Genomic DNA, 20,990 nt, shown 5'->3' with positions numbered 1-20,990 from the left:
GGAGAGGGGTGCGGAAAGCCGCCGCGGCGTGTTTCGGGGGCACGCGCCAAGGCTTCCCGCCGGGCAGTGACACGCGGGGCCGCGGGGCCCGCCGGCAGCGAGCCTCCGTGCTGTTTGTTTGCCTCCCAGCTGAAGCGGTCAAACCGTTCAGACTGGGGCGTAACAGACAGCGGCGAGTGCGATAGTGGCTCTGGAGGTGGTGATTCAGCTAAAGCGGGCAGATACATCACGGGAGCGCCGCCTGCCATCCCCTCTCCGGGGAAATCGATGAGGAAATGGTGACAAACACACACCACCTTCCAGCCTGCGCCGACGTATCCATAAATTGCTCTGGAAACCCCTCTGCTCGGGAAGCGGGAAGTGAAGGGTCGGGCGGGCGAGACTTCAGCGGCCGTGCGCCCTGGCAGAAGAGCGGCGTCCCCGGCGCGAGGCCGCGAGGCCGCAGGGAGCAGGAAGAAATCAAGTGCAAGCAGGTCTATGGGCGCTCAGGCCGAGGCCCGGCTGTGCCACGCGCTGCACGGGCGCAGACGGCAGCGTTTGCCCCAGAGAGAGAGAAAGGAAAGGAGAAGCCCGAAGGGACAGGGGCGTTGCGGGGTCGGCGGCAGAGGTACGGCCCAGCCCAGAGCGCCTCACGTCACAGTGCGGTGTCCTGCCCACGGGACCACCTTGCCGTCTGCATTTTCCACATGGCCCATAAAAGCCTTTTTCTCCATAGCGGCTGGCGCTATCCACTCCAGGGCTGGGCACGTATTTCGGCCACCTAATGAGTTTTGGGGGCCAGTCGAGGGTCACATCCGTCCCGCGCTGTGTCGGTGCCTCCTCGCTCTCCCCGCTCCCCCTCCCTGCAGAGCCCGCCGGGACCCCCCAGACAGGGACTTGTGCGTGGCGGGTGGGCACGGCCAGCCGGCTCTGGAGCTCCGACGCGCAGCCTGTCGGCGGTGCCCCGCTGGTGCTGTTGCCCGCCCGGCGCAGCACAAGCTCCTGCCTGGGTCCACAGCCGTGCCACGGCAGGCTCGGGGTCAGCGCTGCAGGCCAGAGCACCCCCCGCGCGGGGGGGTCCCGCCGGCAGGTCCCGCGTCGGGGCCCCCGAACCTGCCACCTTCCCGCTGATGCTGCCGCGCCGAGGGACCCGGGCCCACCCGCCTGCCTGGCACCACGTGGCGACCAGAGCCGCCGGCGCCTGCAAGGCCAGATCCGGTAGGTTGGCACCCGTTCACGCGCAAGCTGGATCAAACCGTGGCAGGCCTTCATTTGCTCTCCCTGGTCTGCCACCCGAGAGGGGCCACAGCAGCAGCCCCCGGGCGGAGGGAGCAAGCCAGCTAGCAAGGGGGGCTGTGGGAGCCTAGCACGGGAAGGGCTGCCGGTGCCCTTTCAGGTCCCCAGAGATAGTTAATTCCCTCCCCTTGTTCTTCTGGCGCCGGGGCTTATTATTTTGCAGTGAAGAGCTGAGCTGTTGTCAGCTAACAGTGGAGGACAGCAACGGGCAACAGCCGCCTCAGCGCTGGACCAGGGTAAACCGCTGAGTCTGGAGAGGCGGCGGCTGGAATGGACTTGATGAAGCCTCTGGTACGGTGTCTCTTCTCTGCATTTTGCTTAGATGCAGATAAATAAAATTGGCTTGCTGGACCTTTGAGCAAAGGGGGAAGAGAGGCATAGAGCACAAGAAGCAGGTCAGACTCCCCCCTCTGGATTTCACAACTCACGGTACAGAGCTGGTCTCCCCTGGCTCCAACCTGGGGAAGACTCCCTGTTGTTGAATAGTTTTATGGCTGATTTGCCCATTGCCCCACACTTTTGTGCATCCATTTACACCATCTGGGTGTGCAGCACTCCTAGAGGGCAGTGGTGCTGTTTATACCCGTGCAGCATGCGTGCAAGATGAATGCACACGGTCCTGGGCAAGGGTGAGGGCATCCGATCTGCCGCTTTCTGCAGCTAGGGCTGCACACTGGATGTGACTGTACAGTGCCCACATGTGTGGGCCCTGTCCTCCTGGCATGCTCCTCTACTGTCAGTGCAAACAGTGCTTTTGTTGTCCCGAGAGTATCACAGATGTGTGGTTACTGAGACCCGAGTCTCCTTTCTCCCTGTGCTGTGCGCCGTCATTTATCCCAGTGCAAGACAAGTGCGTAAAGTGCTGCTAAATCTGATCGGTAGCGTTTCACACCCAGTTTGCACTTGTGCAAATGATTGTACAAGTGCAGGGCCTGGAGAATCAGACCCCATCTGTTTTCAGTTTCTTCTCTTATAATTCAAGCAGCAAGTGACATAGGATTTTCAGAAGACCGACCAGCGGTTGAAGGCATTCGTGGGGTAGGAGTGAGTTTCCTGGTCTCAGAAGCAGTTTGAGTTTGGCATAACTTCTCTTACGATCATATTTAGACACCCCCTGGCCTCTGCGTGGAGGTCAGGACCCACTGTACATAAAACCGTGGTTAAAGAGACGGTCTCCGCCCCAAAGGCCTTACAATCTAAATGGAGGAGACGGAGGACAGACGGCAGGAGGAAATGCAGGCGGGTCCAAACCACCCACCGAACCATCCTGCCTGTCTCACTCACTTCCCACAGGTTAATTTAAATGACTCCGCTCCATATGTGCTCCACTGCTAATGGCAGACAAGTGAAAGCACCCGAGTGGCTGTGACTGAAAGCTCCCAGAAGGCAGAATCCCAGGGGAGGATTAACAATACTTACAGGACATAAAAATCCTTCCTGCGCCCTGTCTCAGCCTGACGTGACACCCCACTGGGTGACAGAGCTCCAGCTTAGTACAAAAGGCTCAGCAGCTCTCCCTTCAGTGGCAAGATCTTGGCAGGGAGGGACGTTTCTGTGCTGGGCAATGCCGCCGCCTTCCAGACCAGAATGCAACCCCCCCCCCGAAATACCAGCTCATGTTGTCAATGCAGAGAACAAGAGATAAAACTCTCTTGTCTTTTCCCTTTTTTTCTTTTTAACAAACGCTGCTCATTGCAAAGGCACTCAGGCGAGCTCTCCCCTCCTGGATTTTAGCCGGCGTCATAAATAATCAGGATTCATGTCATGCCCAAGCCCTGAACGCAGCAGAAATTTCTGCAGGAGAACTTGGGCAGTGCTAACCTGAAGGCACAGAGCAAAAACATTTTGTGTTTGTAATTGCCTTAGTTTAACTCAGTTGAAATAAACACTTTATCCCTTAATTGGGACCAAACTTAATGCCTTTAAGGGGTTTGCTCGTGCTGTAGCAAAAAGTCCAGTGGGCATTTCCAGAGATTTTGGTCAAGCTGTGTTATCTCAGGAAGGATGCCTCCCCTTCTGCTCACGTGGACTGAAGCCGCCGGGCGTTTCACTCCCGACTTCAAAGGGAACAGGGTGGTCCCAGTGGCACGGTATCATGTCAGAGCTGGGGAAATGGCGATTTTAGCCGTATGTGAGAATACACATCACGAAACTTTCACGATAAAAATAATCCTGCTGGAGCAATTGGCCACGCTAAAAATAAAACATGTCAGAGGTGGTCTAATTTGCCACAATAAATCAAAATCTACCACTGTAAAAAGACGTCTATTTTCACATGAGACTAACCTAGCGAAAGGGCAGTTCTTGGCACCGTTTCGTGACGCGCATCTCAACCACGCGTAGCGTGTACAAGCGCCCTCTGAGCGCTACGTGGAAACGTTGCCCCGTCCCTCTGCCCTGCTCCAAGGTTGGAAAGGCTCATCGCCCCTCTTACAGAGGCGGACCCGGGGCATAGGACGGGAAGTGAGGTGCATGAGTCATGCAGCTCGTGCTGCAGCCTGGATCACACCCCAGGTCTCCAGAGTCCCGCGCTGCGTCCACTAGGCAGTGCTGCCTCTCCTGCGTCACGTTATCCATGTGCACTCGCATGGATGGTTTGAAGCTTGCAACAACACATTGCCTCCAGGTCAGGAAGTTCAGCTGCTCTTTTCCTTCCTCCCCCCCCGGTGCAGCTCCTTCCTTTCCTTTTTTAAGCCCTGTGTTTCAAAGCTCTGTTCTGCCTCCTGCCCAGAATCTACGAATAAATATGACCTGGCAGCTTCGTCCACTGGGGCTGCTTCCTGGGCACATTACTGTTGCTTTTAACACTGTTTAAATTTTAAACCAAATATTATTTTCCCTTCAGTGAAAAAGCCATGTGAATAGTTTCTCTTTTCCTCCTTCCACTCTGCCTTTCTCTGTCTGTAACATCAAAAAAAAAAAAAAAAGGCTGGAAAATGCATCATTTTAAGTTACCTGTTTCTTCCATTTTTTAGTAGCTGTAAGAATTTATTTAAAAATATAGCTGACTTGTGTCTTTGTTACCCTTACGGTGAATCTAACACCTAATTTCCAACCACAGTTTATCCAGAACCGCATCTACTTCTGCCATTGTCAGCAGAAAGCGAGGGCCCTTTGCCATGGGAATGTGGCTCTTCTTTTGGGTACAGATGGCTCCCAACGCGCACGCTTCGCCTTTTCCTGGAAGCATGGCGGCAACACCGTCACACCTTCGTCGTCCCCTACCCCTGCGTCGTCGGAGCTAATAAGAGTTAGTAACCGGAGCGGTGCCGTGAGCGTCTGATCCTGCGCAGGTTTAACACTGTAATTAAGCCATTCTTCAAGCTGCCCATCAAGCCGTCTCTGAACCAGAGAATGGAAATTTTAATAGAATTATCTGTGTAATCTTCTTTCAGACTCCTCTCGGCTCATGTTTCCCTGCTATACTTATAATTTGATTGCACCTGCTGCAGACTTTTAAACTCATGTGCCCCCCTCCTTCAAAAGTGGATTCTGGGGGAAAATATTACCCATTAATAGAGGCCAAGGTAACAAAGACAATTAGATCTTACTATGACTGAATTACTATGTGGGATTTTAAAAAAAAATTAAAGCTCTTTTTAATTTAAAAATTCGAAGTCTTGTTTCAAGCTGAAACTTGGTGAAATGAGTTTCTTCCCCCGTGGGGATGCTTGCGGCTAAGTTCTGAAGAGGGAAGAACAGTCAAGAGGGCAGAGCTGTCGCCCGCGGGCTCGCCGCTAGGACCGTGTACATGCAAACCTAGCGAAAACGGCGATTTTTTCCGTTCTGCATGTACACAACGCGCGGCGTGTCCGAGCGCCCCATGAGCTGCCCTCTGCCCGTCTGTGCCTGGCCGCCCCCGTGCCCGCTGCGCGCCCACATAGCCTGCATGCTCCTGGAGGGGCGCGGGGGGTCGTCCTTGCCATCTCGCTTGCTCTCCGCGCTGCCCGGCAGAATCGGGGCCTGCCGACGCCCGCCGTAATAGATTCTGTTGGGCTGGGGTGCATTTCTGGCACGCCTGGGCCGCGCCGCGCCACTGCGGGAGGACACTTACAGAGCCTTGCGGCCAAGCGGCCTCCGAAAGCAGGGGTGTTTTTGCACAAAATGCCACGCCAGTTCTCTAGCGTGGCAGAGGCTCGGCCCCGATAGCAGCCTGAGCGCTGAAACGCGCAGCCCCGCGTGGACGTGCCGGAGCCAGGCTGTCATCCAGGATCCAGCGGGCATCGCTCTGGGCTGACACGAAAGAGAGCGGCTGCTGCCAGCGCCGGCCGGCGGGGAGCCAGGCGGTTGTTATGCTGACCCCTCTTGCTTCCCAGGAGGCTGGGGGCTTCACGCAGCAGCCACGGTGCAGCCGGTGAAGGAGATTCCTGCCTAAAAAAGCCACAACTGGGGGGGGGGGGGGCTGCCCCTAGCACAGGTGAGCCCGCAGGCTGCTGCGTCACGGCCACTTGGTTCCTGCCAGCTCCCGCTACCTCCCCTACCCCTCGAGGGGCAGGATGCTCCCCTCACTGGGGGTCCCGTGTTGCCCCCCAGTGTCAAAGCGTATTCAGGGGTGCTCTAAGAGGTGCTCTGCCCCGGAAGACTTTGCGCAGCCCCAGGGGGCCGTGCCCCGCCTGCGCTTTCCTCTGCGGACCGGGAGCCAGGCGGGCTGGCCTCCAGCCTGCTCCGCACCGTGCCCCGGGAGCTGCTGTCTCCCGCCGCCTTCAGCAGACGGTGGTACACCCTGAGTCAGGCCCTTCGCCGCCTGCCGCAGAATTGTTCACGGGGCGCCTGGAGGGGTCTCGGAGACGGGAGCTGTCCGCATCTGGCTTGCAGGAGGAGCCAGGCTCGACGGGCATTCGTGCTCAGGGCTGGGGACTGCAATATTGTCCTCGCTCTTGTCCTCTGCATCCCTTATTCTGCACTGTTTCACGGCCCGGAGGGGTTTTATGGTCAGCGCTGCAACCTCTGCTGCTTCGGGAAATCAGCTCTTCGCCGTGGAGGTTGGCGTCCCTGCATCATCGCAGGGCCCGGACTGCCCCGCGCTGACAAAATGAATCCCGAGCGTTTTCGAAAGGGAAGCACAGGGGATGTTGACACGGCCCGTAGATGGGACCAGAAGCACTATAGCCCAGCCCCTCCAAGGTGCCTAGGGCCGCAGACCCCAGGCCTGTTCTCCCTCCGCCCGTTCAAGTAGAAATCCCGTGCATCGACGCTCTGAGTGGTTTCAGAAATACAGGCTTGATTTCTGCTTCCTGCTAACTACACCCACCCCCGACCTTTTGAGAGAGATGTGCAAGCTAGCTGCTGATGGAGGCAGAGGCAGTGTGAAATGCTGTCTGCTCGAATTGGCATGTTCCTTAGGATTATTTCCAGGCTCCTGGGAGGTGCCAGCGGTTTCTGGAGGCCAAATCCCCTCTAGGGGCCAAATGCACCTCTGCGTACGGGTCTGGTAATGCTCTGGACTGTCACCCGCAGGCAAATGTGACCCTAAATTAGCACGGTTAAATTGCAAGCCGGGCTGTGCCTTTTGGACAGTCCCCTATCAGGCAGATGGGGATGCTGAGCCTCGCGGTACTGGCTGCTTGCAGCCACCTTGTAGCTCAGACCTGACGGCGAGTGACTTTGTCTTGCTCGCTTCAGCGATCGTTTGAGCGACTGTCTTCATCCCAGCCACCCTGCGAAGCTGAAGCAAAGCATAATATTTGGGTCACCTTTGAAAAGAGAGGTTACCGTGTTTGTACGGGTAGATTTATTTTTCCCTGCCGCCAGAGGCAGGAAACGAACTGGCGGTGCTGCTGGGAAACGGGCTGAACACGAAGGGAGGTGAAGTCTCCTTCTGCGCAGGAGGGTTTTGGTCTCGAGCTGTCGAGCACTCGGGCACAAGTGCCCGTCGCTCTCCAGGCACCGGGTTGCTTAACCTCAGAGCACGCCTTGCGTGCCTCTGCCTGGCAGATGGAGACGTTGGAAGAGCCGCATGGCTGGCCCAGCGACACACGGCAAGTGTGTCACATCCTGGGTCCTACCCGCTAAGCAACACCCGCTTTCGTCCCCCAAAACAGTAGGACCCAGGAGTCCCGGCTCTGTCTCCTCCCCCGCGAACAGTCATGCCTCCGGTCATAGCCACTGGGCCTCAGTCACAGGCGCTAGGGGCTGGCAGGGACCCCTTGAGAGCCTCCGGTCCGGTCCGGCCCCCCGCGCGTGGGCAGGAAAGACCCTGGACCCCGGGAAAGGGCGAGCCCAGGCGCTTTTTGAAGATATCCAGAGCAGGTGATTTTACTGCCTTGGGGGGGGTCGCTTCCAAACCCTGGACACTCGAGTTGTAAAGAAGTTTTCCGTGTGTTGAATCTAAAGCGGTCTTCTCCCGATTTATGACGGTTAGTCCTGGTCTTCCCCCGGGGAGCCCTGATGAGCAGACGCTCTCCTGACGCGCACCCTTAGAGGCAGCCACCACGTCCCCTCCGAGTCTTCTCTTGTCCAGGCTGAAGAGACCCACGTCTCTCATCGTACGACCCGCTCTCTGGACGCAGCCCGCCTTTAGACTCCCTCAAGCCCCTCCACGCCCTCCCCGACGTGCGGTGCCCGGAGCCGGGCGCAGTGCTCCAGCTGCGGCCTCACCGAGGCAGAGCAAAGCGGGAGGGTACATCCTTGGTCCGGCTTGAGGTGCGTGGGTAGATGCACGCCAGTGTTTTGCTTGCTTCGCCGGCTACGGCATCGCACCGGTGGCTCGCGTTCATTGTATGATCTGTCCAGACCCCCCGGTCTCTCATGACTGTGGCGCGGGTTGTTTCTCCCCGGGTGGAGCACCTTACACCATCACCAGGTTTCGCTCTGCCCACCTTGCAAGCCTGTCCAGCTCCACCTGTATCCCCGGCCTCTCCTCCGGCCTGAGCACAGTCCCCCATAATTTAGTGTCATGTGTGAAGCGCGCCCCTTGCCCAGATCCCAGGAGGCTGACTTCCAGCAACTGCTCCCCTCATTTCCTTCCCAGAGCCAGGGCATGGGACCCAGGAGTCCCGACTCCCAGCCGTCCCTGCTCTCTCTCATGCTCTACTTCACAGGCTGGCAAGACAATTCAGGAGTGCTAACAGCCGGCTTTCCACTCTAACCACTAGACCAGCTGCTGCGATGCCTCAGATTTCTTTAGCATTAGCAGTAGGCCCGAGATAGGCTTTCTCATGTCTGCTTTTTCTTGGCCGATGCAGATCTGCGAGTCTCAAACGCTGGGAACAGCAGGGCTCTCCGAGATGGAGGGCTTGGAAAGGGAATCTGATTACATGGGCGGATCCAGATTGTGTACACGCAGCTTGCAGAGCAGGCCGCAGGGGAGGATTTTCAGATTTGCACATTTGCATTGTCCCAGATGGGGGAGTTATCTATTGTACAGAAGAAGAGCTGGCGGTGTGATCCAGCGCCTGTCATGGTTTTGTTCGCTCCCGTGTCGATGGGCGTTTGGAGCGATGACAAGGCTGGGACCGTGGGACTTTCATAACGGGGTAATTCGGAGCTTCATAGTTACAGTATGTCTCAAAGATGATGAGCGTTTGCAGGAGGGAGCGGGGAGGAGATGGGGAGATTAACATACAGCGTAATGAACTGCATCCACCTCGTCTGGGAGGGACCCGTTTGTTAGTATAACCCTGGCAAAGGGAAAGCCCAAGGCCACGCGTGAGCGCAGGCACTGGGGAGAGCAGTGGAGCAAGGAAGTTGGCCGAGAGCGACCCGCGGTACGGGGGGTGCTGAGCCGCGGACGTGGCTGCAGCTCCCTCCCCCAGGAACAGCACGACTCGGGCTCAGCAGCTCTCTAGCAGGTGAGGGCCGGAAAGGCTGGGAAGGCTGCCCGCGTCTTTTATCTGTGGCCATGGAAAAATATTCAAACCACACTGAGTTGAGAAGAGGAGAGGAATCACCGCATGGTAATCGTCTTCCCACTTTTAGCCCACAGTGCAGAAAGCTAAATCAGCACAGCGGTGAAACCAGGTCAAGTTACTGTGCGGCTCAGCTTTCACTTATCATGGAGTCAGAGTGGGCGCAGGTATCAAATTTAGGTGTGAATTGCCTAACTTTGCCATGTTTATGCGCATTAAGGGCATGCATGTGTAGACGCGCGTCCTTAATATGCATTAATTTAGGCTAATGCGCATTAAAGTGTCACGTGTAGACACTGCTAGTTGTTGCTTGTTAGCAGCCAGGGTTTGGCCCATACAGCGGACAGAAGAAAAGCAGGACATGGTCTCAGCAGTCTGTGGGTCTGCATGGGTTGGTTTAGAAAGAGATCCCCAACGAGACCAGCACAGATGCATCTGCTAAGACAAAGATCAGAACCTCTCCAAGGGGAACGAAAGGCCCGGGTGAGATTTGGGAAGGAATTTTCTCTCTTCCAACCATGTCCAGAGCCAAAAATCCTCAGAGACAGCAGAGGTTGTAGGCCTTTGGGACCAGGGCAGCGTGGCATGCCCACCATACCAAACCCCACTCCAGGTGTAAAATCTTCCCCGTGCTTTGTGTCCCACTGGTCCTCAGTGATGGATCCTCATTGACGGAGAGGAGCTGGAGAAAGCTGAGCACTTTGCATACCTTGGCAGCCATTTCTCAGAGAAGGCGAACTTCAGTAAGAAGATCCAGTATAGGATCCGATACGCCACCTCTGCCACGTGAGGGCCAGAGGACATGCTTCAAGGACACCCTCAAGGCAAACATTAAATGTGGTGTTGATACCACAAATTGGGAAAAACTAGCCCAGGATGGCTACATGGTGACGCTGAGAGAGGGCACGTCTTACTTTGAGGAAACTTGTCTTGCCCTGGAGGCAGAAAAACAACGGAAATGGAAGGAAAGGCAACGAGACCAAGACATCCGTGGTCTGACCCTCCTTTAACCACTACCTGTGGCATTTGCCAGAGAGACCGTGGCTCTCGGAGCAGCTTTCTTAGCCATCAACGGACTCATTTGCAACCCTTTACCGGACCTGCGATTACCCTGGACCGCGAGGGATTGCCACCGCCGACAGTGATCCCAGATGACACAAGTGCAGGACTGTCACCTGCTTTCTACGTACCGCATCCCTGCTGCCCCCAGCACCACTCGTGTTCGGGGTGCCGTGGGCGGGAGGGAGCAGAGAAGCACTCCTGGCCTCCTTGGCCATTTGCAGGCTGTTTCCTCTGCACAGATGACAGAGGGCTGACAAAATCCCTCCCGCTCGGGGCTTGTCTATACACAGTTTACTTTACCGCCGTTATTTAGCACCCGTGGTAGAGGTGGACTCTCTTCTCTGGGAATCGGAGTGCCACGACGTCCCTCTTCGCCAGATCCATATCGAACCAGTGCAAGGGCCCTAGCAGGGCACGGGAGCGCCTCACTGCTGGACACAGCTTGTCTGGGCCTACGTGCAGAATTCACACAACCAAATTATGATATCGGTGCCCTTTTGCACGAGGATGTACACGTGTGACTAGGACCACCTGAAACACAACAGTACCGTTAATCTCATCTCTGCCTTCGGGATCAAGTACATCCCATGCCCAGCTACCACGCATCGATTATGAGCAGGTTCCCCTTTCAGTGGGATTGCCTCTTCCTTGTTACCACCATTGCCTCACCAGTCTAGGTGTCTGTACCAGCTGGGAAACTGTGCTGTGAAGAATGAGTAGAAGAGAAGGGTGGAGCTGCCAGCAAGGGTGCTCATCTCAGAAGGGAACCACCACGCTGACCCATCACAGCCCGCGCCCAGCTGACCACCCTCGCTGACGGACCCACGCCTGGCGAGAGGCTGCAAAGAATCCTTGCCCGTGCTGATGAGAAAACCCCGATTACGGCGAGACGCCAACTGACAGGTTGTTCTGCTGGGTGATTGCCCCAGCCTCCCTGTCCTTTTCCTCTATAGCTCGTTGTTTAGTTAATAAAGCCTTTCTGCTGATTATCGGTGGAGGCGTCGTGTCAGTCTTCCTAAGCACTGAGCACCCCATTGTAATGGCAACACCAGATCCACATGGAAAGAGTGCAAGTCCCCTAGCAAGGTACAGGAGCGCCTCGGGCAGTAACCGCACAAACAGCATTGCCCTGAGGCGAGGGGGTAGAGGTCTGGAGAGAACCGCGCTGGGACAACTGCACACAGATAGCCCAGGCAGAAATGCCCTTGCTCCTGGAAGCAATCCCCTGGCCTGGATCCAGGGTACAAGAGCTCAGATCAACGCAGATGAAAGGTTGAATCACGTCGCTGCAATTTCTCCCCAGAGGCAGCCAGGGTTTTTAGGTGGGATGCCCCGTGGGGATGAGTTTAGTACTAATGTTGCTGTTTTGGATACGCGTGAATATGTTGTCTGTACTGAAATAGTTATCCTGGCACAACCTCTAGTGTGGCGGTCGGTGGCTGTGCACCGCACAGCACCCTTAGAACAATGTGTCTGGTTTTCCTACGCGGGAATAGCTATACCAGGGTAATTGCCCCCCTATAGTTTGAGGTGGTACCTCTTCTGCGTTCAGACCTTATACCCTATAGGCAAGGGGTGTCGGGCCTTTCAGCATAAGGCACCTCTGCATTGCTAGAGCAGCCTCCGCACTCTGCATGTCCCCAATCTGGAAAAAAGACATCCCTGTGAAGTAGGGACTATGCCAGGCCTTAGTAGTCCAAGATAAGCCAGTAGGTCCAGTTTGAGAGAGCCCATGCGCAAAGGCAGCCTCAGTTTAACATACCTGCAGCGCATCTTTGGTGTGCAAACAAGAAAGGATTGCCATCGAGGCCACCAGCACGATTGCTGGGGTGTAAAAGCAGCGTGAGAATAGAGGCAAGCCCCAGGTCTGTTCCTTGCACCCATAATGCTCTGTCTGTAAAGCTCTGGGCAGGCTCCTCACAAGTTTATCTCGTGCTACCTGATCTCCCTTAATTGTGGGAGCTTTCTCAGAGGCCTCTATCTTCCTGAGCTGCCTATTGCCGAGGACGGCAGCTAATCTCTTTGTTGATGGGAAAAACTCGAGGATTTGGCCGGATCATGCTAAGATGGCTTTTTACTATTTGAACTTTCTGTCTGGAGCTGTGTGCTCAGAAGGTACTTTAAGTAATAAAGGTGATGCAGGAGCCGATAGCAGAATTGCTTTCCTGTCAGGAAATGGAGTTGCAGTTATCCAAATACATCAGTGGAGATAACCTGGAAATAGTACAGCCTGTATGTCTTGGGATGAAAAAGCAGAGCAAACACACTGTGCGATGGTGGGAGGGTGCAGCGCGGCGACGGTACGCCTTGCTTCCCTCGTTTAGATTAGTTCAGTATCTTCTGCTGCAAGGAGGAAGACCGAGCCAGTCGAGAAGAAAAAGGCAATTGAGGGAACAAGAGTAGCTGCTTTTTCTCTCTGTGATTTTACATCTGTAGAGATTGCTGTGCATTATTATTAGTTAATAGCATGGGCTATATTACCATTAGGGGGAGGAGGAATGAAGCCAGTAGAGATGCCTGACCTACGACTTGGAAGGCTTGGTTTTAAGTCCCTGCTCTGCCACGGACTCCTGTGTGACCTTGGGCGAGTCGCTTGACTTCTCCGGGTGAACCAGTAATGCTGAATCTCTGGGCAGCCGGGCCGTGCCTTCTGGCCTGGTCCCCACGGGCCCAGACACCTGGCAGCGGGGGAGCCGTGGCCGCGCTAGTGGCTGCCGTTCTGGAAGCCACGGCAATGAACGGTGCCACCGCTTATCCCCACCGCGTTTCCAGACCGCCGGCAGATGCAGAACCAGGCCGTAGGCAGAGAGAGACTGGAGCTGGAGGGTGTCATTTTCTTGGGGGCCGTCTCCCTGCATCCGCAGAGCCTGGTGCGACGTGCCCGGGCCATTCGTGTCCGCGGCTTCCGAGTCCACTGACGGTGATAATCTTCCCCGGGTTCTGCCGGCCGCGGGGCTTTCGGGCGCTTTGCTTTGACGATGGAAAGTTCAAGGTCGGACTGAGGAAGCAGGAAGCCACGCGACGCGCAGCGCGAGGGGTGTTGCAGACCGGAGCAGAGACGAGGATTGCCACTGCAGGCAACTTTACCCACACCGACTGACCAGCCTCTGGCCCCGGAGCATGCGGTCAGCCCAAAGCTGGGCGCTACCGCCAAGCCAGGCAGCGGCGCAGCTGCAGCGTTAAACGGGGAGGTGAGAGTCTCCTGAGAACATCCCGGCCGTAAAGAGTCGTCTTCTGCTCGAGCTGTGCTGCTTGTCCCGCTGGAGCACGAAATGTGCCTGTGCAGACAGAAACCCAGTTGCTGCTGGACTGGAAAATGTGCTGCAGAAGACAGTATTGCACTTCCCCTTCCCTTCCCCACCCGTCCCTGAAATCCAAGCGTGCTTCACAGCGTCATTCGCAGGACTGCGCGTGCCTGCGCTGCTTTTTGTCTCTGATTGTGACCACTGGATTTTGAAGGCGGGACCCAACAGGGGTCTTCCAACAATTGCTGCAAGGCTTGAATTCACTTACAGTCTTAAAGGCCAGCACTCAGCTAGCGCAGCGGTGAGCACGTAGTAGCTGCCATGATGGAAGATGCACCAAGAAGATAATGAGACTAACATTACCACCACACACGATGGAGTTACTCTTTACCAAAAAGGCAAAGCCTTGTATTTTGGTGGTTCGTTCCCGGCTGATTGATGCCTTTCGCTAAGAAACACCCGTTCTGGATGTGAAGACTCCCAAACCATTCCCCCAGCCCCAGATGAGCTGTTCTGATGCTTAATTCATTGCAGTTGTTAGGAACTTGCACGAGTCTTTTTTTGGCTGAGCTTGCCTAGCTTCGGTTTCCAGTGGCTGCCCCAGGGCGGTAACGACAATACGCAACACGGCTGAGCAGAGAGAGGAAGCGTCTGAGAGCACCGGCGGGAGACAGCTTTTCCCACCCCTCTTCACTCTGGTGGGGTGTGCACTGGCTTTTCGGCATATCCACATCAGGGGGACTGGAAGAAGAGGGAAATGACGCTAATTGAAAATCAAGCATAGCACGCATGAGAAAAGGCACACACGAGCTCAGACAGGCAGTGCCTCCTGCAGCGGCAGCACCAAGCAGATACCCTCCTTTTCCTGCTACGCTTTTGAGCGAGGCAGAGTCTGGCTATTAAACAGTGTATTCACTGTGCCCAGACCTGTGCAACTGCTCAGGGCGCAGAGGGGAAACGTGTGCAAGAGCAGGTCTCCTGAAAGCATGCAGCCACGCTGCCGCCTCCGTGATAAGCACACACACCTGCTCTCCGGGTCTCACGGCTCGCGGCATGTTTGATGTGCCTCATTCCCAAGGCAGCACCATTTACCAGCCGGGGCTGCTTGCGGCACCGTTCCTCTCGAAGCAGACGTCCCGGGTGGGTGGAGCAAGCAACGCGTGAAACCGTTGACATGGAGCACATACCCGGGCTTTCTCCCTTCGGTGGCAGACTGCGCATCCCTGCACTTCTGCTTGCTGCGTGTATAACCTGTGGGTTTTAAATGCAACCACTCTGGGCACGTCCACATGTGCAGTTAGGGTGGAGCCGTAAACTCCGGTGCAGTTCATGCTGGAGTTTATTGCTCCTGGGTACCACGTTTGCACGTGTGCCCGGGACTGCAGCACGTTGAGCTGGGGCAGAGGACCAGCCTGGGGCTAACTGCAGCCTGGCTCAGTGTCCTGTGGAGGGGCTGGCTGGCTACGTGAGAGGGCTACCGTGTGGGGTAGCCAACAGGCAGCTCACTCTTGTGCCCTGGCCAGCCCCATCAGCATCCGCACGTGCATTGCGGCGGAGCAAATAACTCCACTGTGGGATAGTGCTTGTGTCCGGCGGTGCTGTCCTACAGTGGTGTTGATTAGGTTACTCCAGCCTAATAGCGCCGCACGTGCAGACGGTGACATTTCACTGCGGAGTCAGCTCTGCAGTAAATGTCTCGTGTAGACGCTTCCACTCAGACCTATACATACATAGGCAGGTGCGAGTAGTTTTCTGCCTACCTCTAGAAAAAGTTGGGAAGGGGAAAACGCGTGCTTTGAGAGGGAATCTACTTTTCCACCTGGTAAAAACTGTCCATGGAGCAATTTGGAAAGGAAACTTTTCTGTGCCAAAAAAAAAAAAAAAATCCATGGGAGAAAGCCTGGTTTTCCTGGCCAGATTTGGTCAGGGGCTACAGCCTCAGTTACCAGGTGTTCAACACGACTGCCTTGTGGCTTAATTTACCTACAGGTGAATAATTGGGAGCCCTCCTGGGCACCCCAGAAAAGCTTGAGCAAAGGCTTTGTAGCCAGTTGATATGACAGTTTGTGCGGAAAGCCCTTTGTGAGCCTGCTGGATGAAAGGCCCAGAAGGGATGCAAGATCAACTCCCCTCCTAATAAATACAAGGGCTTCTTTGCCATTTCCTCTGTAGTGAATTAGATGCTGCGCTGCACTTTTAGATTAATTGGGCCTCTGATCCACTCCGTCTCTTTCCTGACTTTTCTGCGAGCTCTTCCCAGCCTGAGATCAGAGGGCTCGTTCCTCCCGTCTCCGCAGGCTGCTGCTCTGCCACGCGTCTGAGGACACTGCGCGTTTACTGAACGCAGGCATCGCTCCCGAGCAAGTCTCCCCGCTGCAGCGAGCCAGTCCCCGTCTGCGGGCGCAGGCTCTGGAAGGAGCGGGGCAGGCAGGGGGTGCCGAGCCCCTTGCATTGCAGGGGCCTAATTCTGCAGTCCGCGACGCCAGCTCGCCACTGCTGCGGACCTCGGCGCAGCCGTGCTGGATGCACGCCACTATCGCTGAAAGGCGAATTATGCCTGGTGAGTCCCCTAACACTCGCAGCGTTTGGTGTCCGGGCTCTGAGTCTCGTGCACCCGTCACGTGTCCACTTTGCTCCTCCTGTTCACCTGGGCAGGAGGGTTGCACCTGGCCCAGGTGGGCCGCCGTTCTTTGACCCTCTTAAACTTACCTGATCTGGGACATGAAAACTCCCTGGAGTGAAACGTGCTCGCAGACTAGAGTAATGGAGCCGCCCTTCGGAGACAGCTCCGTAGGCAAACGGGTCTCTGGTGTCAGGCAGCAAAGGAAGAGGTAAAAGAGGGTTTAGAGAGGCCGTCAAACCAGTGCAGGAAGGAGCAGCAGAGCCTGGGGCCTGAACGGTGTACGGGCACTTTGGCCCCGTCCTCTCGGGTCATAAAAGCTTTCAATTCGGGACTGCAGGAGGGCACGCGGCTCTCTGAAACGAGGCACGGCCTGTTCAAGGGAAAGCCAGAAAAAGCAACGTAGCAGGGCTCCTGGCAGCCGGCTGCTCTGGGAGGTGAATCCTGGGTTATGGAGAGCCTGTCATGCAGACAGCGTTTGCTTTCAGTTGTTGAATATTGCATGTGTGTGGGCTCCCTGGTGGGAAAACCACAATTGTTTTCATTAAACTTTATACTTTTTTCATTATTCTGTCAATTGGCCATTAAACAGGAAAGCTCTGATTCTCCCATTGCTTGGCATCCAGCGCAGACACTCACCCCGCGGCCGTGCAGGCACGGCAGTACGGCCGGTCCGCCTGGCTGCCGCTCGGGGGGCTCCGGGCACCAGACGAACCCGCCAGCAGAAGGACAGGCACACGGCTTTCGGAAACCTTGCACGAGCAAAAACGGAGGATTATTGCTTCCCAGGCCTTGCCACTTGTAATGTGACAGCTTTATCACTTAAACTTCTTTGGGGAGGCAAAATCCCACTCTTGGATGGTGAAGAATAAAGAAAATCCTGCCTCTCTGTGGAGGAGCCCACCACAGGCCTCACGTTCTGCAGCAATGTGATATTACAGCCGGATATAATGAGTTTCCAGACTGACAGCTGAGCCGTATGTACTAATGCAATATACACCCCCCATGTCTCTGAGTGTATAGATAAGGAAAGGTAATCTTATTTACCTTCTAACTCCCGGGTCTCTGAGACTTTGGCAAGTCCTGAACCCATGGACACCATTAATCCCTCCAGTCGTGAATAGGGTCCCTATAGGAGGGGTTTTCAAAGCCGCTCGGTGCTGTGAGAGCTGCTTAAAGGGGGCTTTGGTTTCTGTGACCAGTGTTTCATGTCCGACTGTGTGACTTGCCGCACACCCTGGTTTGACTGCGCCTCGCTCAAGGGACTCCTCTTCAAGTTGCTTTTAATAGAAAAATCTGTTTGCCCTTGAGTATTTTTAATAGAAGAAACATTTGGCAATGTGGGCACCTGTACAACGAGGCACTCGGTATCTGCTTGTAAAGACCCAGCGAGGTTCCTGGTGTCGTGTGAAGATGGTCGTCACGTGAGTCCAGGAAAGTTTCCAGCTTCTATATCAAAGAAATACGCATTTTTAAGTCTTGTGGTTTCTGAGAAAAATGGGAGAGTGCAAATCATCAGCACTCCATTAAAAAACGCTACCGTTTTAAATGTAGTTTCGTCTATTTTGGGATGGGGGAGATGCAGGGTGCTGCTGGCACGTGTCTTTTCTATGCTTCAGGTTGCCATTGCTGCAGCGCAACCCCCTCATTTCCAACTGAAAACCTCAAACTGCTGCCTCCGTTCCAGTTCAGACTGGTACTACTGACTGGAGAGACAAAGACCCCTGTAAATTGGTGCTGTGGTTCTCCCTCCTGAATCATCACTATCACCGTAGCATTGGAGGTGACTCCGTCGAGAGACTGTTTCCTGGGGTCATAGGGTTTTCAAGGCTAGAAAGGACCTTTGCTCTTGGGGGCACTTGTACACGGTACGTGTTGTTTAGATCACGAAATAGCACTTAAAAAAAAAAATCACCATTTAGCTAGGTTAGTCATGTGTGAAAATACATGTTGATGTCTTGATATTGTAACCCAGGCGGTACTCCAAGAGGTACCCCCTCTCCAACTGAAGGGATCAAAGCAGGTGCACAAGCGCTGTGGGAGGTGTAGGGACTCTCCTCCCCCTATAGAGCAGAGCCAGACCACCAATGGGCACTTAACCATATACCTTTTAATGCTGGGAACATAACAGGCATAAATCAGAGGGTATAGTGGACACTACAATGCCCCAAGGGGCAGGATTCAAAGGTTAGACACTTACAATCACTGACAAAAAACAGGGTTAACAAAATATAAAACACAAACAGCAGAACAAACAATACGGGTTGGTGAAATATAAAAAGGCACAAAATGCAAAATGACAAGGAAGTATAGGGCCTTGGTACCTGGAGGGGGAGAAAACACAAGGGCCCCTTTCCACTGCAAGAAGACATGCTTCTTGTTACCTCACTCAGCCCAAGTCACCTCAGCGGGGACTCAAGCCCAGACCTCCCACGTGGTAGGCAGGAACGCTGCCACACAGTCACCACTGGCGGCACTGCTCCCACCTGCAAGGGGTCTTGACCTTCCCGGAGCCCTGGCCTCCGACTGGAGGAGCTGGAAGCAGAGCTGGGAACCTCTCAGGTCGCTGCTCAGATCCTTCCTGGAGCAGGGGAGCCTCCCCTGCTGGCTGCAGCCTCTCCCAGGGGACCCCGGAGCCCAGTAGGGAGCCCCTCCTGCCGGCCGCATGCTGCGCTGCTGTGGGTCCCGCTGCTGCCTGCAGGTCCTGCTCTTTCAGGCTCTTCCAGGGCACCGCTCCTACCCCGCTGGCTCAGCTCTTGCCAGCTCTGTGAAGCTCCTTCCTTGTCATCCCTCACTGGTCTCTCCCCAAGTCAGCGCACGCCACCCCTTTTATCTCCCTCCAGGTGACCCAAGCGGCCAATCGGGACACGGGGCGGTTGAGTCTCTGGGGCCTGATTGGTGAGGAAAGGGAATCCCAAGTCCTCCAATCATCTTTTGCCCTTTCAAAACCCCTGGGCTAGGTCACTGCCAGCTAGCCCATCACATCATCATGGTAGATTTTGATTTATCATGGTAAATTAGACCACCGCCAGCATGTTTTATTTTTAGCGTGGCCAATTGTTCCGGCAGGATTATTATTGTCGTGAAAGTTTTGTGATGTGTATCATCAGCCAGGGCCCCCGGCACTGCCCCCTGTACTGTGCCCAGGGTAGCGGGGGCCAGCCCATCTCTTCCAGAAAGATGGCCTTGTTGTCGAAGACATGAAGTGGCATCTGCCCACTTTCCCTGATAGCTAAATCTAGCGTTAAAGACATGCGCCTCATTTCTGATTTGAATTCATGTCGCTTTACTTCCAGCCATTGGATCTTGTTATGCTTTTCTCTGCAAGGTTGTTGAGTCCTGTCATGCCTGGTATGCGTGAAGGTGCCCGTACCCTGTAATCAGGCCAAGTCTCCAGCTCCTTCCTGGGAGGCTGAATGCTGTCCTAAGTCAGGGGTGGGCCTGACATCCCCATGGTCCAGCTTAAACGGGTGCTGGCCCCAGCCTCCCCAACCCACCCTGGGGCAGTTGGCTGCACGCTGGAGCATGTGCACAGGAGGTGTCTGTTGGTCTGGCCTCTGGGGGCACATCCCAATGAGTGTGCACTTTTCCCGTGGGACAGATGGCAGTGGGACATATTTGTGCTGCTGCTATTTGCCCCCAGGCAGGCCGCTGTACACATGCTGCAGCGTGTAGCAGATTGCCCCAGGGTGGGTTGGAGAGGCTGGGGCCAGCACCCGTGCTAGGCCCAGCAGCCTCACCTGGGGTCTCTGGGGGCCGCCCAGGGCAGCAGCACTGAGCCACCTGCTCGGAGCCTGCCCGGCAGCCAGAATATGGCTCTGGCTGGCCAGAGTCCGATTACTGGTGGTGCGTGCTGCTGCCACGTGCGCCATGCCATGCTACACCACTTTTTTTAATGGTGGGTTGGGTTTTTTTTGACACCGGGATGTTCCTAGTGTCAAAAAACCCCCCATGGTGCTGCTAATTAGCAGCGCAGCGAATGGGTGCATGTGCACCACATGCAGTTTGCGGCACCTCAAATGGGTTTGAGACGCCACAAACTGCACGTGTGTGCTCGTGGGAACGGGCCTGGGTGTCTGGGGCTGGGAGTTAATTTTCACTCTGAGCCTGGCTTGGAGCTGTGCAGGATCCCAGTGCTGGGGTTGCTTCAGACGACTCCAGAGTAATCTCCCGTTTCATCCACCTGCCTACGGGCCCTGGGGGTGTGGGGCCTCGGAGACCCCATCAGCGCAGCAGGCCTCTTGCAGTGTGGGTGACTTCTTGCCGCATGGCACTTCATTATTTCCAGCAGGTCATATTATAATTATCTGGGGGTCCGCAGAGAGCTCCCACCCCCCTTTCCTAGGCCCCGGCTCTCCCTTTGTGGCAGCTGCTGCAGCTAAAAATACCCAGCTCTGAAGAACACAAAGAGTCAAAGCACTTGTAAGCGCTGGCTGGCAGGGAGGCTGCAGCGCGCTGGGGAGGAGACACGGGAAGAGCCTTTGCAGGGAGATCAGTCCATAACGAATCCCCACAGGGCTCATTAATAACGCTGAACAAGGCAGGGCTCCTAACTCTGCTTCCTCGGAGGAAAGGAGTTGGGGAAGAAGCCTCTTTCCTCTGCACGCCTGTCTGTGCGGGGGGGCAGCAGGCAGGTGGCGGTCCTGCGGCACCTCCGCGGCCCTTGGAGGAGCTCCCAAGCGCCCCATGCCCAGCAGACCACCCAGCCTCCTGCCACAGCCCCTGTGCCCCCTGCACCGCCATACTGGGGATCCTGGCTGTGCCCCTGATGCCCTCAGTACAGCTGGGGCGCGCTGCCGTTTGCCCCCAGCCGGCAGGGGCTGAGGATGAGGAAGGTGAAAGGGGGCACTGAGGGGCTGTGTTAAGGCGATTCAGCTCCTGAAGCATTAACTCCCCACGGTCTTGTTCTGCGGCATATGAATTAAAGTCTCTGGCTCTGGA

At 55.6% G+C, this 20,990-nt stretch overlaps 1 long non-coding RNA gene across 1 annotated transcript; it reads left to right on the top strand.

The window, feature by feature from the left end:
• The first annotated feature begins 8,640 nt into the window (after positions 1 to 8,640).
• Positions 8,641 to 17,581, top strand: LOC149860432 (uncharacterized). The gene is made up of 3 exons (XR_016443127.1): positions 8,641 to 8,750; positions 15,727 to 15,989; positions 16,642 to 17,581. It is a non-coding gene; the product is annotated as an uncharacterized LOC149860432 (long non-coding RNA).
• Positions 17,582 to 20,990: the final 3,409 nt, after the last annotated feature.

The sequence above is a fragment of the Crocodylus siamensis genome, chromosome 6 (genome assembly GCF_052110815.1).
Source record: "Crocodylus siamensis isolate JL-2025a chromosome 6, ASM5211081v1, whole genome shotgun sequence".
Lineage (NCBI taxonomy): Eukaryota > Metazoa > Chordata > Crocodylia > Crocodylidae > Crocodylus > Crocodylus siamensis.
The sequence above is the reverse complement of the archived record's forward strand: the minus strand, read 5'-3'. Positions and strand labels throughout refer to the sequence as shown.